Below are 22,011 nucleotides of genomic sequence, written 5' to 3' on the forward strand. Positions count from 1 at the left end.
GAGGTAGACTTGGAAAGCACTTTGCTTATTGAAGTGTACCCTCTCGTGCTGTTGGGAACTCTTAAACCATCAAAAAAGCCTGGCCTAGCCTGCTGGTGACATTTGCAATAAACTACCAGGGATGTAAATGAAGCCCTTTTAACCATCCGGCCCTAGTCAAGCTGTCAGATCATTACAGCTGAATCAGTGACCTCAGTTCTGACCAACAGATGAACTCTTAACTAGACCCAGTCTAAATTGCTTACCTATAGAATCACGAGCAAGAAAATTCACCAAGTTTTGGGGTGTGTATTATGTAGCAATAGATAACTGAAGCAGCCAATTGAGTTGGAAAAATAGCATTCTAGTCCAGAATTTGCTAACAAGCTGGAGAAAAAGAGTTGCTTGTTTACTATAAACAGTTTCCTAACAAAAATCTCTGTATTTCTGATTACCAAGAGGACTGTTTGGCCACATGTTATCTGACAAGCTGACACGAGATACCCATATTTCATAAGATCTGGAAAAGTAGTTGGTGAAAATTCAGTAGCAGTTGTTATGGTTTTCACATGGACTGCTAAGGTTAAACAATATGTCTAACTTTTAAATATTTCTTATGTTCTTAAAATTGACTTTTTTATTGTTAGAAGGGACCTTAGTAATAATTTAGTTGCAGTTCAAGGAGGGTAAGTGACTTGCCCAGGATTTTCCAGCTATTAGGAAGTCTAGGACTAAAATTCTGGTTTTCCAACTCAAGCTAAGGCTCTCCCTGCAGTCTACCAGACCTTCTTTCTTTCAGTCTCATTGTATTGGTGGCTAGTCGTTTTTCATAGCAATTCTTTTCTTTATAACTCATTTCCAATAATGTTATCTACCCCAGCACCTAGTCCCTTTCTGTGTTGGTACTGGATAGGCACTGGCATGTATTGAAAACATGGAGGGAAGCACCTAGTCCCTTTCTGTGTTGGTACTGGATAGGCACTGGCATGTATTGAAAACATGGAGGGAATTACTTTATTGTCTAACCTGGAGGAGGCCTAATTATATGTTTTCTAGAGTTAACTTGAGAAGAAATGGTTGAGAAAACCTTCTGGAATTTAAAGAATTTAGGAGAGATCTGATCAGTCTTATTAACTATCTATAGGGGATCTTTGGTGTGCAGATAGATTGGAATAGAACCAGTTTTGGGGGTCTTCTCTGTTGAAATTACCTGGTTGGTAATCTCTGTTGAAATTATCTGTGTAATGAAATAAATCATCAGAGGAAAACAAAAGTAAGTGCTGTCTTGACATATCCCTTCTGTGTTTGAGTTTGCCTGAGACAGATCTGTTCTAAGGTACAAAGACTTGGGAGTTGACCAGGATTTTACCCGAAAGCAGGGGCATGAGAAAATTGTTTTATATAGCAACAATGGGCTATTTTGCAGTGTCCTTCTTCTGTGTTCCCATAGTATAAAATCTATGTTGTCACAAGGATCACTGTGCTGTGCCTATTTATGCTTGTTCTTTTTACTAGACTCTGAGAAGGGAAGACACTGTGTTTTATTGAACATTATATCTGCAGTGTATACTCCTAGTTTGATAAAGTATGGCTGATTGAATCAATAATTTTTTTCTTTCTGGTACTGCAGAACAAATTCAGGGCCATGCCTGTGCTAAGTAAGTGTGCTCCACCAAGCTACATTCACAGTCCTTTCTCTGTTTTTTTTTTTTTTTTTTGGTACCAGGGATCGAACTCGGGACCTTGTGCTTCTGAGGCAGGTGGTGGAACCACTCAGCTAAATCCCTGGCCCTCTCTTTGTTTTGGTTTTTTTGGTACCGGGGATTGAACTCAGGTCCTTGCACTTGCAAAGCAGGAGGTGAAATCACTGCGCTAAATCCCCGGCCCCCTCTCTGTTTTTTTAGAATTCAAGATTAACATTAAATATATTGGATCGTCCTACAGTTATTCCTCACTCCCAAGCTGAATAATATTCAGAACAACTTAAAGAGAGGAAGTCCCTACATTAAAAGTTTAAAATTTAGGAAAACATACTAAAAATTTGTGAATAGTTGCAAAATGCAAAATAATGTAATATGGCAGTGTTCCCAGTACTTACCAGAAAAGAAGTGCTCATTAACAATTTGAGCTCTGGCAGCATTTTAGACACTGCAGAGAAACATTCTTCATCCTGTCTGAGTTGTCTATGCATACTTGTCTTGACTTATCTTGTATTCAGTTTTATGGATATTTAAAGAGAGATAATACTGGATTTAATTTATACAGCAGATTCTGGAGCAAAGAAGGAATTTTAGGCCTGGAGATGGAAAATATATGTTAAAGATCTACTAGAAGCATCATAGATGATTCTCAATAATATCCTGGGGGAACCAGTGGAATTTGGTTCCCTGAATTCCAGTTGTTGACAAATTCCAGATTTGACAGTTCTTTGGTAAATTTTCTTTAAACAAAGAAAAAAACAAATTGGTTGGTTTATATAGTTCTCTTACCACCTTTAAGTTTAATTTTTGTTGTTATATTTCTGTTAATGAAGAAATTAAAAGAAGTTCCCTTGGATGTTAAAGAGAGCTTGGAACTTTTATTTTATTTAATTTTATTTATTTTTTGGTATCAGGGATTGAACTCGGAATCTTGCACTTGCAAGGCACCACTGAGCTAAATCCCCAGCCCTCTTGGAACTTTCAAAAAGGGAGGGAAACTATAAAAATCAAGATCTACATTTCTTTCTTCGATGAAATATCTTACATTTAAAATTATTGTGTTTAGGGCCGGGGATTTAGCTCAGTGGTTTCGCCACCTGCAGTGCAAGCACAAGGGCCCGAGTTCAATCCCCGGTACCAAAAAAAACCAAACAAAAACAAATAAAATAAAATTATTGTGTTTAGGCTGAGCAGAGTGGGGCTGGGCTGGCTGCTGGTAGGAAACGGCGGCTGAGGAAGATGAAGATCCAGTTTTGAACATGAGACTCATTGGGTGATTATTTCATTGAGATAACTTGAATGACCAGGTGTAAAGTGCAAGAGGAATGTACAATGACTGAGGCAAATTGTGTTTATATCATTTTTACAAGATTATATACTGTTTTCTCTTCCTACATTCTTATCTGTTCTCTGTGCTGACAGCACTTTGACCACAAGGGAAGTGCTCATTCTCCATTTCATACAATAAACACTTAGTACTTTCTCTGTGCTTGGTGTGTACTAGGCACTAGAGTTAAGACTTTGCCTCTTGGCAGTATATTTAGTAGAAATAGAAAAAGTAAACAAAAATAATTTCAAAAATGGTAAAGGAGATAGAGACTAATGGGAGGGCTTTTTTATATAGAGTAGATTGATGCCCTTTCTGGAGAAGTGATACTTAAGCAGAGATATGAAGCAGAAGTTCAAGAGAATTGTGTGCTTCAGTGGAGAGAGCTGCTCTGCATGAACTCTGAAGGTTGAACAAGTCGGTATGTTTATGGAACTTTTATTGTTTTATCACCAGGATTTAATTGGTAATTTTACTCAGAGTTTGTTAAATTCAATAATGTACATTTGACTCCCCAGCTGTCTAATACTATGCGTTTAACAGTGGCTATCAAAGCAAAGATAACTGAGCTTTATGTAAATTAGCCCAGTGACATTGGTCTCATAAGGATGATACCCTAGTCTATCTTGTGCAAATACATCTTTATAAAATTTGTAATCTTCATTTAATGGTAGATGTTTAGTCACACTACTTTGGGTACATGCACTTCTGTCTTAGTTACTTTTTAGTTGCTGAGACACAATACCTGGCACCCATAACTTAAAAGAGGAAAGGTTTATTTTGTAGAGGTTTTAGTCAATAGTTAGCTTGCTCCAAGGCAAGGCAGCATGGAAGAAGGGCATGGCAGATGAGAAACAGTTCAAGGTATGGTGGGCAGGAAGCAGTAAGGCTCCTTTCTTTCCCTGGTGCCACCCATGCCCAGGGTGGGTTGTCCCTCTTCAGTAAGTCCATCATCCACACCCAGAACAATGCTAAACCAATAGTGAACTAATCCAGAATGACACACCCATGATCCGGTTGCCTCCCAAAAGCCCCACCTAGGAGCACAGGAGGCTTTGGGGGGATATGTAGATATAAGCTGTAAAAACTTTATGTGTAGGGGGAGTGGATCTGTTGCTTCAGGGTTGATTCCAATTTGATCAGTTCTATTCTATAATGAATGCTAGACATAAAACAAATTTAAAGCTATCACTGTGACTAATGACCAAATACTGTTCAATCTGCTCCAAGGGCATCATTACAACACTTTACTGTGCTTGAATAATTGAAGGTAAACTCACTGATTGCCTAATATATCTGTAGGTTTGCACACAGAACTGAAATTGAAGTGACTCTGAAGTGGCCTCAGGCTTTCCCTGCTGGCAAGCCTCATTGATTCACTAAACTGTATTGTTCCAGTTAGGAATTAATGTCAAAATTAAATAATTGAACTTGTGTGTACCTGTTTATGTAACAGTTCTCTACAAGGAAATCAAATTTTATACTCGACTGGGTTAAGATCTAGTAATTTGATGTAATCTTAGAATACAGAGCAGTAAGCACAAAACCTATTAAGGAGTTTCCCTTAGATTGCTAGACTAACTTGCTAAACCTCAATGAAAGTTTCATATAGACCCCATTATAGTTTTTTAAATCAAGTGGGCATTCTTGGCCTTTCTTGCTCACTGAACTGCTTGCTACTATTTTTCCACTAGATCTGTATCTAATTTATAATAAAGGGACCACAAAAACAAAAATTATTTCTGTTTTGGCACCTAATACTATTACAGTTAAGCATTTGTTGGCATTTCTATTAAAATGTTTTCTTAGTTTTATAACTTGGCAGTTTTACTTGGCTTTGGGCTGAAACATTACTATTTCTGTACAAAAACATTCTTTTATCAAATTTCATAGAACTGAATTTGCCTTGGTTTATAATGTGTTGAGGGGGAAGGACTATCAAAATACACCTTATTTTTAATGCTTTCACAAGCTGTTTGATTACACAGTAGTTACGTTTTATTCCTACCTTAGTAATAATTTATTTTAGTTATACACAATGAATGAGTTCTAGAGATCTGCTGTTACAGCATAGTGCTTGTAGTTAACAATATTGTATTCTGTACTTAAATATTTGTTAAAAGGATCGATCTTATATTCATTGTTTTTAATGCAAATCAGCACCAACAATAATAGGGTAGGAGAGGGCCAGGGATTTAGGTCAGTGGTTCTGCCGCCTGCCTGGCAAGCACAAGGTCCTCAGTTGATCCCCGGTACCAAAAAAAAAAAAAAAATAGAGTAGAAGATTGAGGACCCTTGAAGGTGATGGGATGTTTATTAGCTTAATTATACTGGTAGTTTCATAGGTGTATGCATTTGTTCAGGCTCATCAAATTATATATATTAAATATGTGTGGGCCTTGGCATATCAGATATACCTAAATAAGTTGTTAAAGTAAATTTTTATTGTTTTGAAACAAGTTGGTAAAATAATTTATTTTTATTATAACTCCCCCTTTGAAGAGTTATATTACTGTTGTGATGCTTTTTAAAACTACTTTTTGGGCTGGGGATTTAGCTCAGTGGTTCTGCCACCTGCCTTGAAAGCGCAAGGTCCCGAGTTCAATCCCTGGTACCAAAATAAAATAAAATAAAACTGCTTTTTAATTGGTAATTCCTGTTATTTATTATAAAATTTAAAGTAATTTGTGGCATTGACTCTTTTTTGGTACCGGGGATTGAACTTGGGACCTTGTTCTTGAGAGACAGGCGGCGGCACCACTGAGCTAAATCCCTGGCCCTACCATTGACTTTTGTATGAGACTTGACTTACTCTATCTGAAAAAAAATGTTAAATAAAGTAATAGATTCTCCTTGGTTTGATTTGGTTCATTTAAAATTTTAGTAAGAGAAATAGTTAAAATACATTTTTTGTTTGATGGACAAATCCATTTCCTTAAAGATTCAGCAATGTTAATATACAATATTGAGTCAGTAAGTTAGCTATTGATTATTTCCCCATAATTTTACTTACCAACCTATCCATTAAGTATCATTTTTGTTTCTGGGGAATATCTTTTGCCTGGGATATTCTGCAGTGTGCAGGTAGTTTAATAAATGTTTGATAAATAAATTTCAAGGATTTCTTTGAAATTAGCTCTGAAGAAGAGCTGGCCATAAAAATATCTTTTCACATCCTTTGTCATACTAAGATTCCTTTACAACTGTTGTCATAGATGCGTGTCATAAGTTGTTCATAAGCTTTTAACACAGTGAGAGACTATTCACTGCCCAAGGTAGCAGAGTTGAGGCACCTCTACTAGTTTGTCTCCTAAGAAGAATGGGTCAGAGGAGGTACAAGTAATCACTTTACTTAGTGTTTTCCTTGTTGCTGTTATTATTGTTGGTAATAATTACTGCTAACAACCTAGTTTATTTATAAAAATTTACTCTCAGTTTGCAGTTTCTTTATCTCCAGATCTGATGGTCAAATTGCAACTGCATTGTAATTTCCACTACCCTTTCAAGAAGAGATAACTCTTATGCTGGAAAGCTATGGATAAGGCAGAATTCCTGCCTGTAACTTAGGTATTTTTAATGTCCTTTAATTGCCATTCAGGATGTAAGTCAGACCAGACACAATTGGGTCTGGTTACGTAGTTTAGGACTGCCTAGCCATGTTTACGTAAAGGTGAAGTAGATTAAGCAAATAAATCTACACACTAATTATACACAGTGTTTTTCCTTAGCATCTATACTAAGCAATGTGAAATTAGTTCCTTTATACTTTATGTGCTATATGTCTTTGTTTTGCTTGTGATTCATGGATAACATTGGGTGGATCAAGTAGGAGGAAGAGACAGAATTGAGAATTTGACAAGAGCTTTGTTACCATGGTCAAACCCAGATCCTTTTCAGACTTAATTTGCAGTATTCTAGATGGCTGATTTTCTTAAAGAAAGTAAGTTTAATATTGTTAGCATATGAAAAACATGAAATTAAGTTTAAATCCGTCTTTCTATATTTGCCATTTGATTCCATTTTGTTTTGTAATTCATTTGGGTCTTGTAGTTGTGAATTGAAATTCACATGTAAATATCATAATATTTATCCTTCCTCAGGGCCAAGGTAAGTATGATGGCTGACATGCCTTCTCTCTCTTGTTTTGAAGGGATTTTAGTCTAATGGGAAGATGGAGGATTTTTGTTTTTTTGTATTTAGATCAAGTTACCTCCACAGATATGAGCACTACATCTTCTTTTATTATATTGTAGACTTAGTTGCAGTCATCATGATTGTTTATTCCTTTGTAGCCTTTAAGAATGCATTGTTGTTAGAGGATTTTTTAAAAATGAAACTTAATATGAGGCCAGGCATTCAAATAATTTTATCATTAATTAATTTCATTGTTCCTATTCTTCTTATGTGTAAAGAATAATACTTGTTCTCGAGTGTTCTCAAGCCAACATTTTTTAATGTACCGTGTCCCTGTATTAAAAACGTAGAAAAACAGTTTTGGCAAATACTGAAATAGTTAATTGGCTTTTCCAGCCAAGATAGGTTTGTAAAACTTTCTGAAAATTAAGAAATGGGAGGAAAATAATTTTTTATGCACTAATTACATATTTTACTAACCTTTTACCTTAGACTATCAAATGTTTCTTGCATTCTGTCATTAGATAAGCAACTGGAGGAAGAAGTATGGTTTGTTTACTGTAATTGTTAAATATTCTCAAACATTCAGATAGTTAAAAATTATTTTGATATAAAATCCTGGGTAGAGATGATTTTTTTGTCTGAAAATAAGTGGTAATTTTGAGAAAGGAATAAAAGCAACTACATAATTCTGACTTTGAGACCTATAGTTCTCAATAGCAAACATAAAAACAGCATTTAGAAACATTTGATGGTATTTCATGGTCTTTAATTAGAATGTACTTTTATATTCTTATTAGTACTCACATAAAATCAACAGGTTTTCATGGTTGGACATTTATATCTTAAATCTTGCACTCCATTAGGAAACAGACCACTCAACACCGGATCCATGGAAGCGAATAGGAAGAGTATACATTTGATACAGGGAAGTTACCTTACCTGTTAGCCCAGTGCTCAGGGACAAGTGGAAGATAGAGCAGATGGAGTGTGAGAGCAGGAGCGCAGGTGGAGACACCTTTGCCTTTTTCCATTTTAGCTGTTAGTTTGTACTAAAAACTGTAAAGTTAAACTTTTTTAGAATTGTTACTACCCCAAGTGGGGATATAAACTATATTGAACAAAATTTACCTAGCCTGTTAAAAAGTCAACATAAAACTAATTAATTAGTTTATATTATTACATCACTTCTAGTAGAGACTCAAAACTAGTACAGAGTAAGAGGAGCAGCATCAGGTGAGTTGACTGCTACCCATATGGGGCTTCAAGATAATGATGAGTTTAAATTTCCTCTTAGAGCTAAGTGAGAATAAAACTGGAGGCAATAAATACTCTTGGCTAAAGCCATTAAATGAAAAAGCTGGGAATTCTCCAGCTCTTGACTTAAATTGTTTGTTTATCAGCTGGCGCCTAGTCTGGAGTCAAGAGCTGGAGATTTCTATCTGTGACAGAACTTTGAAACTCTTGCAGGACACTTTCATTTCAACTTAAGGTAACTTGAGTTTATAGCTTTGGCTTTAAAGATTACTAATGATTTACTCATTTCCTTACCATTTAACCAGAGTGGACTTTTTCCCAGGAAGGGATCTGTGTTTATTTAGGGCCTTTGTCTGCGGAGGGATTAAAAGGCAGCCCACCAGCATTGTGAACTTGATGGTAATAAAAGGTCACCAAAACACACCATAAAAACATTCTTACCATGGAATTAATTATACAGTGTAATTTTACAAAGCAACTTACTGAGTCCCTACCTTCCCTTCAGCATTTTGTCTTTTTAAAATTAAAGCTTTGGTGCAATTTTGGTTTATGAAAAAATTTTTGCTTCTTTTATGACAGACATTGAAGAAATTATCATGTGCATCCAAGCAGTTGTGTACAAGGCCTAAAATTCAAAAATAAAAATTATTTTTCAGTTACGAGATAAATAACTTGTTTGGAATGAAGGTCAGATAGTCAAAATGGATGGCCTGTATTTCATGAAACAGTTCAGTTTTTAAAAACCTAAGCCTGGTTAAGAATTTATCAGTGCCACCAGGTGGCATTGCATCCAAACCTGCTTGTGATAAAAGGAGGATTTTAAAATACATTCTTTTTAGTTTGAGAGGATATAATACACTCTTTCTAGATTTTACATTTGAAGTTGAGCTAAAAATAGTTCTAGTAGCAATGTTGATTAAATGTCTCTGAATTGAATTGCAAAGTTCTGAATTCTGTAAATATTTATGTTTAGATTGTTGATATTGAAATGAAAGTAAATTAAAATGAAGTATTTGTAGAATTGCTTTTTTTTTTTTTTTTAAGTAAAATGAACATTGAAATGTATTTATTTATTTTGCCTTGCTGGTCTGGACAGTAGAGAGGGTATCCTGTTTATAAAAATCCTCAAAAGTCTCTGAGCTGCAGATTACCCCCCCATGCGTGTGCACATATGCGTGTGCACACAGCCTCAAAAAAGTATTTGTAGAAAACACACACACTATAAAAAAAGTGTCAGCAAGTTTCACTGTATGGGAATTTTTAAAGAGAGGGGGAGACCTTTTAAAGGCCCAAGTTGGTCCTTTTCACAAGCCTAACTATGAGATTCATTAGGCAGTTCATGTTCATGTCTTAAAAGCTGTTTTTGTGAAAGTAAATTCTTGAGTTTCCTGTACTGGTTTTCAGGGAATCTTTATAGTTTTTGAATCAGTTGATTTAAAAAATGTGATAATGTAAAAGTGAAAGAAAAAAGGCTCATTGTAAATTTTATAAAAGTGAGATTTTTCATTAAAATGTGTATTCATGTTCTATTTTTATGAACCCATAAATGTAAGTTAATAAACTATAGCAGAAACAATTAAATTATTTAATACAGCTATCCAGGTGCTACTATGTTTTTGAAATAAATAAGATTCAGTGTACATTCTAATGATTTTTATTCTTTCAAAAAGTGTTTACTATAGAGATGTTTAATGCCTAGCTTTGATCATTTCTCAAAAAGCTTTATGAAATGTTACTCATTGTATAGTTTTCCCTCCTACCTGAGGCTTCTTAATGTGATATTCCTGTTTAAGAAAATGTATATGTTTTCAAAGTAAATGTTTGACCTCCCACCTTGATAGCCTATTTAAAAACAGCATGGAAATCCTTTTTCTCCCTTACATTTTGAATAACTGATTGGAATGTGTGTTGTACTAAAATTAAATATACACCCTTCAATATTTACGAGAGACCTTTTGTTTTAAAAATTAGGATTTCACATTTGAAAGTAGTCTAGACAAAGGTATTCATGACATTCGACCCTTAATATTTTACTTTTAAACTTGATACAACAGTCTGCTTCTTAGCTTTGTTGTATGCTAATATTTCTACTTATTTAACATCAAAAAGCTGTAGTGGTTTCTCTTTATAGATTATGCCTGTGTTCTGGAATTGCCTCCTGCTGTCCACGAATTGCTTCTTGGCTTGTTGGGTTAGAATTTTTCACCAGGGTTTTTGTGAACTATGTAGCCAACATTTTTAAAAAGTCAAATTTGATACAGTAAACTGGATTAGCAAAAATTATACTTACTATTTGTAATTATAATTGAAGTAAGCTTCTTGGCCCAGCATATCAGTTTTTTATAGTAAGAGTAAACAAATGCAAATCTCATGTAATGATATGCATATGTATAATTGTCTATAATGACAGTATTTTTCTAGTTATTTCTGTAGTATTAAGTGGCTATTTTTTCTCCAAACTTTCAGTGATGTACTTTTTTCATTAAAAAATAGGAAAAAAGTGCTTCCTCATTAGGGTGTGTGCTATTTAGTAATGAACCATTTAGATTTTGGCTGCTCACATTTCAGTTGGAAATTGTATTGGTGTGAGTGAGTGTTGCCATGGGAACCTCCAGATAGATATAAAAGGCATGACTAAGTGGAGGAGGAGGGGCCGTGTACTAAAATATCACTAGCCTAAATGATCTATTTTATGTATGTGTTGGTGAGTGCTGTTGCAATGTGGTAGCAAAGATGAAAAGCAGGAAAGAGAAAGCAGGAAAGTAAATCTTAAAAGAGTCAAACTTTTTACTCGTACCTTTGGAATCTCACAGGTTTTAAAATTTGAAATGTGATTTTTAGTTGTTTATGTCATTTATATAGGCTGGAAGTCGTCACCTATTTTATAACTACATCTTTGGATATTTAGCAAACTTGATTTTAGATAAAAATGTTTAACTCAGTAAAACTTGTTAAAAAGTTAGAATTTCAGCTTTAATAATACATTTTATTTTATTTTATTTTATTTTTTTGGTACCGGGGATTGAACTCGGGTCCTTGCGCTTGCACAGCAGGCGGCAAAACCACTGAGCTAAATCTCTGGCCCTAATAATAAATTTTATTGAAGATGATTATCATACTTAATTCTGCTTGCAAGCCCTGAAAATTAAAAAAGAAAAAAACTGACTAAATGACAATGTAGCTTTCAAAAAACTGGCATTGAGGCTATAATATTACATTTTAAAATTAAATATTTTCAGTAATTTTATATAAATAAGCAAGAAAACTGACTGTATCTGTATGTATAATACTGTATAGTTTTTTTTTTGTTTTTTTTTGAAAACAAAAGCAAGCACCAAATCTATTTAGGTTACTGCTGGTGAAGATGATTAGAGATTAGCCAGTTTAACTGTATACAAAGTAACATTTTTTGTGTGTGTGTTTTTAAGTCACACACACAAAAATAACAGTAAGATTGTGCCCAGTGTCTTAATTACATACTTCACAGTTTTAATGACATTCTCTGGATTCTGGTTGTCAGATACATGTGTAAAAAAGAAAGGACATTAACTTGACAAAAATTGTTAAAATATACTCTTAGTCTAGAGAAAAAGTAAAGCTAAGGCATAAAACATCCAGAACTCTTTAAATTAAAAAAAAGTGAGAAATGAAGAAAAGACCCTCCCCACCCCCAGGCTTCCTCCAGCCTGGCTGTAGCTGATGGTAAATTGAAGGGCAGTAGGAAGTGTATTGTTTTCAAGTCTACATAAACAACGCTGGGTATCTCTTTGAGGGAGGATGGGTGTTAGGAAGGATTGGGATCCTGGAGAAGTAAACTTGGCTTGCGGAAAGTTATCAGTGGACTTCTCAGCATGAAAAACATAATAGGAATGAGAGTAAACAATAGGAAAGTATGTTTACATCTAAAGTTGACCAAGTGAAATCTTTAAGTGGTGTGAAATAATTCATAATTGTTAGAGGCGAAGCCTTAAAGTAAAATGTTCAGCAACAAAAATAACTACTTTTAAGTGCACTTTTGGTATAGTGTATCTATTTAATACTAGACATGGCTTCTGAAAAATAAATGACCAAGGTAAGTTGTTATTTTTTTGGAAAATAGTAACAAGATACAAAAAAAAGTCAAGTTGGGCTGGGGATTTAACTCAGTGGCAGGGGCCAAGTTCCTGAGTTTGATCCCTGGTGCTGGGGGGGAAAAAAGTCAGGTTAATTAAAATAAAAAAGAGATAAAATATGAGCAGCAACATCCGTGTTGTTTTTCTGTTTCAGTTTTTGCTTACTGTTTTTACTCTCATTTTTCTTCAGAAAAACTGAGTGGAAAAATTCTAAGAGTGGAAACAAAAATGCATACAGCCACATTCAATGTGTATATTCAAAATATCTTTATTTTAATCACCTTTTCAAAATTTTATAATGCAGAATTTTCAAGAAGAAGGCAGTTCTAATGTTAAGTACCTCATGTATGAGTCAGATTGTCATGTTAGGTAATTTGTGCATTTAAAAACATTTAATCTGTAAAGCATCCCCATGAAAAATAGTCTCCTCATTTTTCAGTGAAATTGAGCTCACTTTGAAAGGGATGATGTGACCATATGCACTTATTAGGATTGGCCTGATTTATCAAAAATAAGACATTTTAGGTAGAGGATTCTCAAAAACTATGGTGGTAGAACTAGTATCTTCAACTTTGGAATTTCTTTTTGTTGTTAGAATAGTGAAGACTTTGGGTTATTGTTTTTTTTTTTTTTTTTTTTTTTTGGTACCGGGGATCGAACTCGGGTCCTTCTGCTTGCAAGGCAGGCAGCGGAACCACTGAGCTAAATTCCTACCCCTGGGTTATTGTATTTTTAAAAATCAACAGAAATACTTTTTCATGCTCCATTGACATCACTATTCATTGACACCCTCAACCCCCACCCCAACAGAACATAGAAAGCATTCTTAACCAATTAAAAAAAGCCTGATTAGTAATTTAAAGCAGTTTTGCTTTGGATTTTACATACATGAATCTGGTCAACTAAAGAAACAAAAGGGACCAGAAAACATGGAACCAGGAGTGAAAACCAGAAAATTTAAACTTCTAAAATTATTTCCTTTATAGGCCTTTTAGGAGCTGGAGTATTAAAAAGAGCCAACGAGTGTTGCATTCCGTTTTATGATCATAAATAAGTTCACATGTTTTTTTCTTTTAACTTGTAGTTTTAAACTTTTAGTTTCTCAAATTACTTAGAATGTATCTTTATAATTTTTTAAATGCAAACTGTTTGGCCTTTGCAAAACATCAGTGAGAAGTGCAGTATATGTGATTGATGAGTGATACACTTTTATTTTTTTAAATGGTACTAGAGATTGAACCAAGGGCCTTCACACTGAGCTACATCCCCAGATCTTTTTGTTTATATTTATTTTTTAAAATTTGAGACAGGGTCTCACTAAATTGTCTAGGCTGGGCTTGAACTTGCTATCCCCTTGCTTTAGCTTCCCAGAATGCCAAAGTTACAAGCATGCACCGTAGGTCCAGGCTCAGTAATAATACATTTTAAAATATATTACAGTGTTCAGCATTAAGACTTTATGACAATGTATTAAGCTTATCACCAAGAAGAATATTGCATGCCATTCAGGTTTTTTTTTTGGTTTTTTTGTGATACTGGGGGTCAAACTCAGGACCTTGCACTTGTGAAGCAGGCAGAGGAACCACTGAGCTAAATCCCTGGCCCCATTCAGTTTTAATTTGACATTGCAACTATCATTTTGTGTTTTACTGGAAGAACTATAGTATTTTGGGAATTTTGATGATCAAAATTTATCTTCATAAATACCATCCCTCATAGTATTTCAAAAGAAAGAATTCCCAACAGCTTCTAATAGAAGACCATTACAAGTATGAGAGGTGTGTGTGTGTTTAACAGTTTTATACTGAAGAGAGTTCAGTGAAAGATACTTCCTATACTTAATTCAGAATATGTTTTGCAAACAATTCAACCGATCTATTAACTATGGCATATCCATAAATTATACATAATTTATATGAAAGGCTATAAGAAAGTAGTGTTTATGACGTTTTCTTTTGCCAGTATTTCTCTGAATTTTGCAAAAATTGAGTATGCTTTGAAAAACAAATCAAACAACAGCTGATCCCAATTTTACACACTCTTAAGAATGAGAATTTTAGGTGTTTAAATAGCCTGGTATGTCTGGGTTCATGACTCAGAGATGTCTAGCTTTAAAAATGATTGGCAGCAATTTGGAAAGAAGAGTGAGGAGGAAGCCCTAGACAATGTTCTTGTTAAAAAAAATTAGCAAGATATTTCTGGGAAAAAAAAACACTTTAAAAAAGATATTCTGGAAAAAGAAAAGATACCCTGACCCTGACTGTGACCCTACTAGAGTAAAATTCCAAGGGAATAGTGATTATTGCTGGGCAGAAAATTGTCCAGTGGATAGTGATGAGAACTGGAGGTTAGCCAAGTTTTATTTTTATGTGGCTTTGCTCACTCTTCCTGTTGTTTGATTGGAAGGGATCTGTAGTGGGTCATTTGATTAGGATAGGACCAAGGTCATGTTTAATTTTGCCTGACTTCAGTGAATCTTTTCTATCCAAAATGCCCATGATAATAAGATTTTCATTAGGAAAAAAATGAGCAATTCTAGCTTTTCTTGCATCAGTTTTCAGTGATTTTTTTGACTCTAGAGGTTGTAACTGTTAGAGTGAATTGTGGTATTCCAGGAAGCATGGTGATGTGAAAATGTAACTTTTCATGAAGGGGAGATGGTATGGGAAAATTACAGTAATGAGGGTGAAGAAAAAGAAAGAACCTAAATAAATTCTGATTTTGTTGTTTGAGGAAGAAAACTAAGGAATTTGTGTGAATTATCAATTATGTGCAGATTAGAAGTTAAGAAAAGAATAGAACATAATGGTCAGAATAGTAATTTTGATTTCCAAACTGAGCATTCTTATTAAGTATCTTTGTAATACAACTGAACACCAAAATAAACTCCTAAGCAATTATTGACACCTATTTTAATTGGTAGTATGTGCTGTGTGGATTTGAGGGTACAACTTGGGAATGAGTAGTGGGAAAAGGTAATGTGGGAATGAGCTGCCTGTCATAGCATGGCAACAATGTACTGTTTCCCATTGAGAATTACAGATTTGCACCTATATGGATGCTCATCTTCATTTGGCTCTTCCCCACCCCACAGAACAAAATTTTAGTATCTAAGAAAAATTATTTATCTGTTGCTTCTGCTAACATCCTGTAGTAACTCTTTGAATTTTTTCATTAGCAATAAAAAATGAAGGTGCCTATATCTTCCTTTTACTTACCTCTGAGTTTTAAATGTTCTTGGAGTTTTATTTGATACCACTATACACACACACACACACACACACACACAATTATAAAGGTCCAAAAAAGTCTATTTAAAATTTTTATACAAATCTTTTTTAAAAAGAAAAATAACTCTTCCCTTAGACATTCAATTTTTGGATGATTCCTGTTTAATTTTATTTGTATTATTTTACTTTCACCTCAACTTTAATCAATTTTAATAACTAACAAATTTTAATCTAAAAGATTCAAAATAAAATGCAGGATAGAAGGTTATGTAGTTGTATCTCCTCTTTTGCGTTTTCTACTGGAATTTCTTAAATAAATGTTCTTTGCTTTTAACCCTTCATTAAATTAGTTCCAAAGATGGTATTTAATAAATTCTTTTATTTGGCCCCCAAACCATAGGTATTCTTTGATATGGTATTTGCTTTCTTAATTATTTCTTTCATTGGTAATGATCTAAATGGATGGATGGGATCAATCAGTTGTCCTTTTAAAGTGTTCTGCATTTAGCCTTTGTTTGACAGAGATGATTATGTTGTTATGTCTAGTTTGGGTTGTACTTACTTTGTCTTAGTTATGCTGGAGGTGGGCATAGCTTTTGCTTTTCAGTGTTCACTTAGTACATAATTATTGAAGTGCAATGGTGGTAAACTTCTGTGGGAAAAAAGTCCTGTTTCCTGTCTTTGTTGGTATTTGTGGGTTCCTAATCTTCTAAAAGTCTTGGGATGTAGATCTGTACATCACAACCAGGGGCTGGTAGTTTTTATGGTGAGGAAGAGGGAAAAAGATAGTATTGAAGCAATTCCTGTCTTGGTCTGCAAAGTGCAGATTGCATTTCTCTTTCAGCCGTGTTAGGTTTATGGCCCTTTTTGGGGAAAGTGCTATTAAGTGTTTGGAGACCGTTATCTTTCTCTGTTTTGTTGTAGCAGATGGAGTTATCCTCTGGTGGTTTTGCTACGTATGATAAATGTTGTACTAAAAGCTGTGCTTGGTGGAAGTTTAATCTGGAAAGGTTACTGTTTCTTTCAGATTCCTGAAGAAAATAGAGTCACAGTATTCAAGTTATTGAACAAACAACCCCATCGCCAGATTAGCAATAATAATCTTACTACTCCTTGATGCTTGTGATTCTTTTCCTCCTTTTAAAATGAAGATTTAGGAACAAAAACCAGAAATGATGATCAGTTTTGTCTGAAATAAAGAAGTAATAGAAATAAGCAGACTTTTTCTTAAAGAGTTTCCAAAGAGAATTATCTAGTGAAGAATTGTCCGTATTTTAGAAAAGAATGAAAGCAAAGAGATTATGTGATTCTTTTATGTCACAGAAACAATTTTATAGAGACAAAACTTGTGCATCTTCCACTAATATATCATAGTTACCCTTAATTTTCTTTCTAAAAATATTTCTTACTGGGCATGAGGAAGTGCTCTTGTAATCCTCGGAGGCTGAGGCAGGACAATGATAAGTTTGAGCCTAGTTAGGGCTGTTTAGCAACTTAGCCAGACATGTTTCAAAAGAAACAAAAATACACTGGGGATGTAGCTTAATGTACAGGACTTGGGTTCAATCTCTAGGGCAGAGAGAGAGACAGAGAGAGAGAGAGAGAGAGAAGAGAGAGAGAGAAACAGACACACAGACAGACTGAGATTGAGACTGAAAGGCAGACTTCCGGTACTAATCAAATTACCTGGCATTTGAAAACAGACTTTTCTTCTTTCTTGGGTGATTTACACTGCAGATGTGCTCTGACACAATTGAGAGCAAATTTATAGTCTGAATTGAGCCAGTGGGGGGTGATTTGCAAATTATTCTCCTCACATTTAAGTTATTTGCATTAATACTTCCTTTCATTAACATAGGTAGTCAAAAACTGATGGTTCTTGAACCTGAAACTCCTGCTTCAAAGTCCTTTTTATTTTATGTATAGTATTCCCACTTTTGATAGGAGGAGCATAAGAAGGCTACCATCATAGTTGTGTGCTCCTTTTTTGCCTTGTATTGAGGAAAAATGGTGGCCTGTGATCAAAAATAGTAGGTAGGGATGTAGGGGTGTTCATCATTGATAGAGCAAGTGTTTAACATGTGCCAGGCCCTGGATTCAATCCCCAATAGCAAAAACCAAGCAAACACATAAGTAAAAAACAGCATAGTAATTATGTGGAAGCCATTAAATCTTTGACTGTGGTTAATAGCACCTGAGATGTAGGATGTAGAGGAACCTGGTTTGAGGGATTCTGGCAGTTTGTCCTGTGATAGTGTTGTCCTGTGATAGATAATGTTGCTTTTGGACCTGTCAAAATATTGAGTCCCAGCATCATGTTTTTCTCTATACCGAGGATGCCTTGATGTCCAGAGCTGTACTTGGTGAAATAGTAACAATCATCACTTTTCCCAGAGCTTCCTTTTTTCTATATGATTTCCATTTCACCTATATCTTTAGCTTAAAAATTTTTTATTTAGTTTGTACTATCTGCTAGGCACTGGGAATATAATGGTGGGTGTGGGAGACCTGTGTTTCCTCCTCTTACTGCTTATAGTCCATGTGTTTGTATCATCTAGGAAACGAACTCGAAGTCCTTTTTGCAAATAAAAATTTGAATCATAAGTATGAACTCATAGCCATTAAGTTTTCTTACTGTTTTTCCTTTAAAATAGCATCTGTGCTTTTATTGCCGCTTTTATTTTCATTTTCTTTGCTTACTTTTTTTCTGTTTTTTAGTTAGTTGAGTTTTTTTTTTTTTTTGGTACCCGGGATTGAGCTCATGACCTTGCGCTTGCGAGGCAGGCGCAGTGCCACTGAGCTAAATCCCTGGCCCTTCTGTATTTTAAATGAAAACACTCCTTTTCCCTTTTTGTCTCCACCTCCTCTTTTTTGTAAAATTTAATTTATCACAGTATCAGAGATTGAACCCAGGGTCTTTGCATTGAGCAATATACCCAGCCCCTGCATGCATATGTGTGTGTGCGTGTGTGTGTGTGAGTATTTGTGAATATAAGTTTTTATTTTACTTAAGTAAATACCTGGCAGTAGGATTGTTGGGTTGTGTGGTTGAATGTTTTAATTGTGTAAGAAACTACTGAACTTGTTCAGTTTGCATCCATCCACCCAGATCCTACTTGTTCTGCGGTGTACTCATTAGCACTAGGGGTGGTCAGGGGTTTTGTTCTTTTAATTTTTAAATTTTCTAATCCTAATAGGTGATATCTCATTATAGTCTTAATCTGTTAATATCTACTTCTCTGACTAAATGTTGACTATCTTTTCGTGTACTTATTTGTACATAGATTATATCCTTTAGTGAAGTATCTGTTCACATCTCCTCAGTTTTTATATCTGTTTTCCTTTTTCTTTTCTTTTTTTCACTTTTTATTTTGAGAGGGTTTTGCTGAGTTGCTAAACTGCCCAGGCTGGACTTGAACTCCTGCCTTGGCCTACCAGAGTGCTGGGATTACAGATGTGTACCACCGTGCCTGGCTCTTTTCTTCTTATTGCTTCTATATTTTGCAATTGAAGAGTATCTTAATATTTTAGAAATATTTTTATTGCATATATATGTATATGCACACTTTAAAAAATATAGGATTCTTTATTACAACTGATTTTTTTCTCTTTAATCTTTTAATAAATTTGCTTTATATTTTTAAATTACTACAAAGTATTCCATTATGTGAACAGATCTCTACTGTTACAAAGAAGTGGCTCTGAATATTCTTTTTTTTTTTTTTTTTTTGGTACTGGGGATCAAACTTGGGACTTTGTACTTGTGCGGCAGGTAGGTGGTGGAACCACTGAGCTAAATCCCTGGCCCTGGCTCTTAATATTCTTGAGCATAGAGCTTTTACTATTTGCAAATTTATCAGTAGGAGCAATTCTAAGAAAAGGAATTGCTAGATCAAAGAGTATGTATATTTTAAATTTTGGTAGGGGCTGCCATTTTTTTCACCAAAATGTATATTTCAGCTAGTAATTTAGGAGAGTAATATGGTCTGAAATGTGTTCCTCAAAATTCATGTCTTGGAAATTTAGTCCCTATTGCAGGAGTGTTGGGAGATGGGGCCTTTAGGGAGGCATACAGCCTTGTCCTCTTGTGTGGATTAATGCCATTATAAAAGGGCTTGACAGAAGGGGTTTGGTCCCTAGGTCTCTTTTGTCTTTCTTTCTCATGTTGAGGGCACAGTATTCTTTCCTTCTGGGGGTGCAACAGTCCAGGCTTCATATGGAAGCAGATTCAGCCCTCAGCATGTGACACACCTGCAGATGCCTTGATCTTGAACTTCCTGGCTTCCAGAACTGTGTGAAATAAATTTTTGTTCTTTATAAATGACATAGTCTCAGGTAATTTGTTGTAGCAGTGTGTATTAGTCACTTTTTGTTGCTGGGACAAAACACCTGACATACACAACTTAAAGGAGGAAAGGTTTATTTTGGCTCACAATTTCAGAGGTTTCAATCCACAGTTGGGTAATTTCAAGGCAGAAACAACCATGTAAAAGGATGTGGCAAAGGAAAGCTTCTCATCTCATGGTAGCTGGGAAGCAGAGTAAGCTGGAAGAGAGCCAGAGAGAAGTGGGTGAGGTCATGATATACCCTTCCCAGTCATACCTCCGATCACCTACTTCCTCCAACCAGGTCGTACCACCTAACAGCACATTCGGCATGATCTAATCACCTTCTAAAAACCCCACTTCTGAGTACATGAGCCTTTTGGGGAGCATTTCTGGCCTAAACCAGAAATGGTAAAACTTTTAGAGCTTTCAGTGATACAAACAGCTCTCTGCAGCATGCGCCATAGGTTTGCCACCACTGGTCTAAACCAAACAGTGCAAACTAAGAGAATATTTATTATTCACACTTTTGTCAACATTGTCTTGACATTTCTTTTCTAGCCTTAGTAAAAAATGGTATATTGTAGTTTTAATTTCCCTTTCTTCAAATTAAGAGTTTGAGCACATTAAGAAATTATTGGCTTTTTAAATTTTTTTGTTTTTATTGTTATTTTGGGGGGAGGGGCCATTGGGGCTCGAACTTGGGTCCTTGCACTTACAGGGCAGATGGTGGAACCACTGAGCTAAATCCCCAGCCCTGTTTTTATTATTTTTGATGATTATTTGTTCTTGTGCTTTGAACATGTTATTAGATTTATTCATCCTCTAACCATTTTTAAGTACTTAAGAGTGTGCCAGGTACTGTTCTAGACATTTATCTTTTCTAATGAATGTGTATGAATGTCAGATGCTCATTCATTCAACAAATATTTGAGTATGTACTAAGTATTATTCTAGGCCTTGGAATATAGCAGTGAACACACACACAGACATATCTTTATGGTGGTTACATTTTAATGAGTATGAATTTGTGTGGTAAGATATAAATGTTGAAAATGTTTTCTAACAGTTCTTTTTTTATTCAGCTTGTTTATGGTACTTTTTGAAACAATTTTTGAATCATTATACAGTTGAATTTATTAGGCTTACCATTTATGGCTTCTGAGTCATGATTTAATTATAAGGGCTATATCCTCTCCATGTTTGTAAAATAATTTTTAAAAAGTGTACATACATATATTTTTAGTTATTTTATTTTTGAGAATTTAAATCTTTAATTTATATACAGTTTTTTTGGTAGAGGGACTGATGGTACATTTCTAGATTACTTTTTCTTTTTAAAAATCTTTTCACAAAAAATCCCTTCTCATTAATTTTAGAGTTTTTTTTTTTTTTTTTTTTTTTTTTGGCTCTGGGGATTGAACTCAGGACCTTGCGCTTGTGAGGCAGGGGCAGGCGGTGGCACCACTGGGCTAAATCCCCAGCCCACTTCTCATTAATTTTAAATACTTCATTAATTTCCTGTTGTCAGTTTCCATATATGGAATTATTCCTGAACTCTTGATACTATTCTATTAGTTGCTTCTTCTCTATTCAATTCTAACTATTCTCATAGTTGATTCTATCCTATTTAGGACATTTTTATATCTGTTGCTTTATTTTATTATCTGAAAGGGAAATCTTACATTTGTCACCCACCCACCAATTTCCCCAACATTTTCAGACTACTTTGCTTGGTTATTTTCCAAAGAAACATGAAGAATCATTTTATCGTGCCTCTCTCAAACACATTCTGTTAATGGTTTCATTGGGATTATACTGCTTATGGATTAATTTGTAGGAAACTATATTTATAAAACTGTTGATTTTAAGAGAAAGAAAGAAGTTAGGCTGTACTATTAATGTTCTTTTTGTCATGCTACTTGTTTTCTTGTTCGTTAAGAACAG

General features: G+C 34.8%; 1 protein-coding gene and 1 long non-coding RNA gene across 4 annotated transcripts in view; both read left to right on the forward strand.

The window, feature by feature from the left end:
* Hibadh (3-hydroxyisobutyrate dehydrogenase) overlaps positions 1-22,011 on the forward strand; it is a 112,696-nt gene that overhangs the window by 37,420 nt on the left and 53,265 nt on the right. The window lies entirely within an intron of this gene.
* LOC147829217 (uncharacterized) overlaps positions 3,308-22,011 on the forward strand; it is a 52,985-nt gene continuing 34,281 nt past the window's right edge. The window contains exon 1 of the long non-coding RNA XR_015449317.1: positions 3,308-3,427. This is a non-coding gene — a long non-coding RNA (uncharacterized LOC147829217). The remainder of the gene's footprint in view (positions 3,428-22,011) is intronic.

Source organism: Heterocephalus glaber, unplaced genomic scaffold, assembly GCF_053883595.1.
Source record: "Heterocephalus glaber isolate CG9 unplaced genomic scaffold, H.glaber_assembly_v1.0 deba00000676, whole genome shotgun sequence".
Classification (NCBI taxonomy): Eukaryota; Metazoa; Chordata; class Mammalia; order Rodentia; family Bathyergidae; genus Heterocephalus; species Heterocephalus glaber.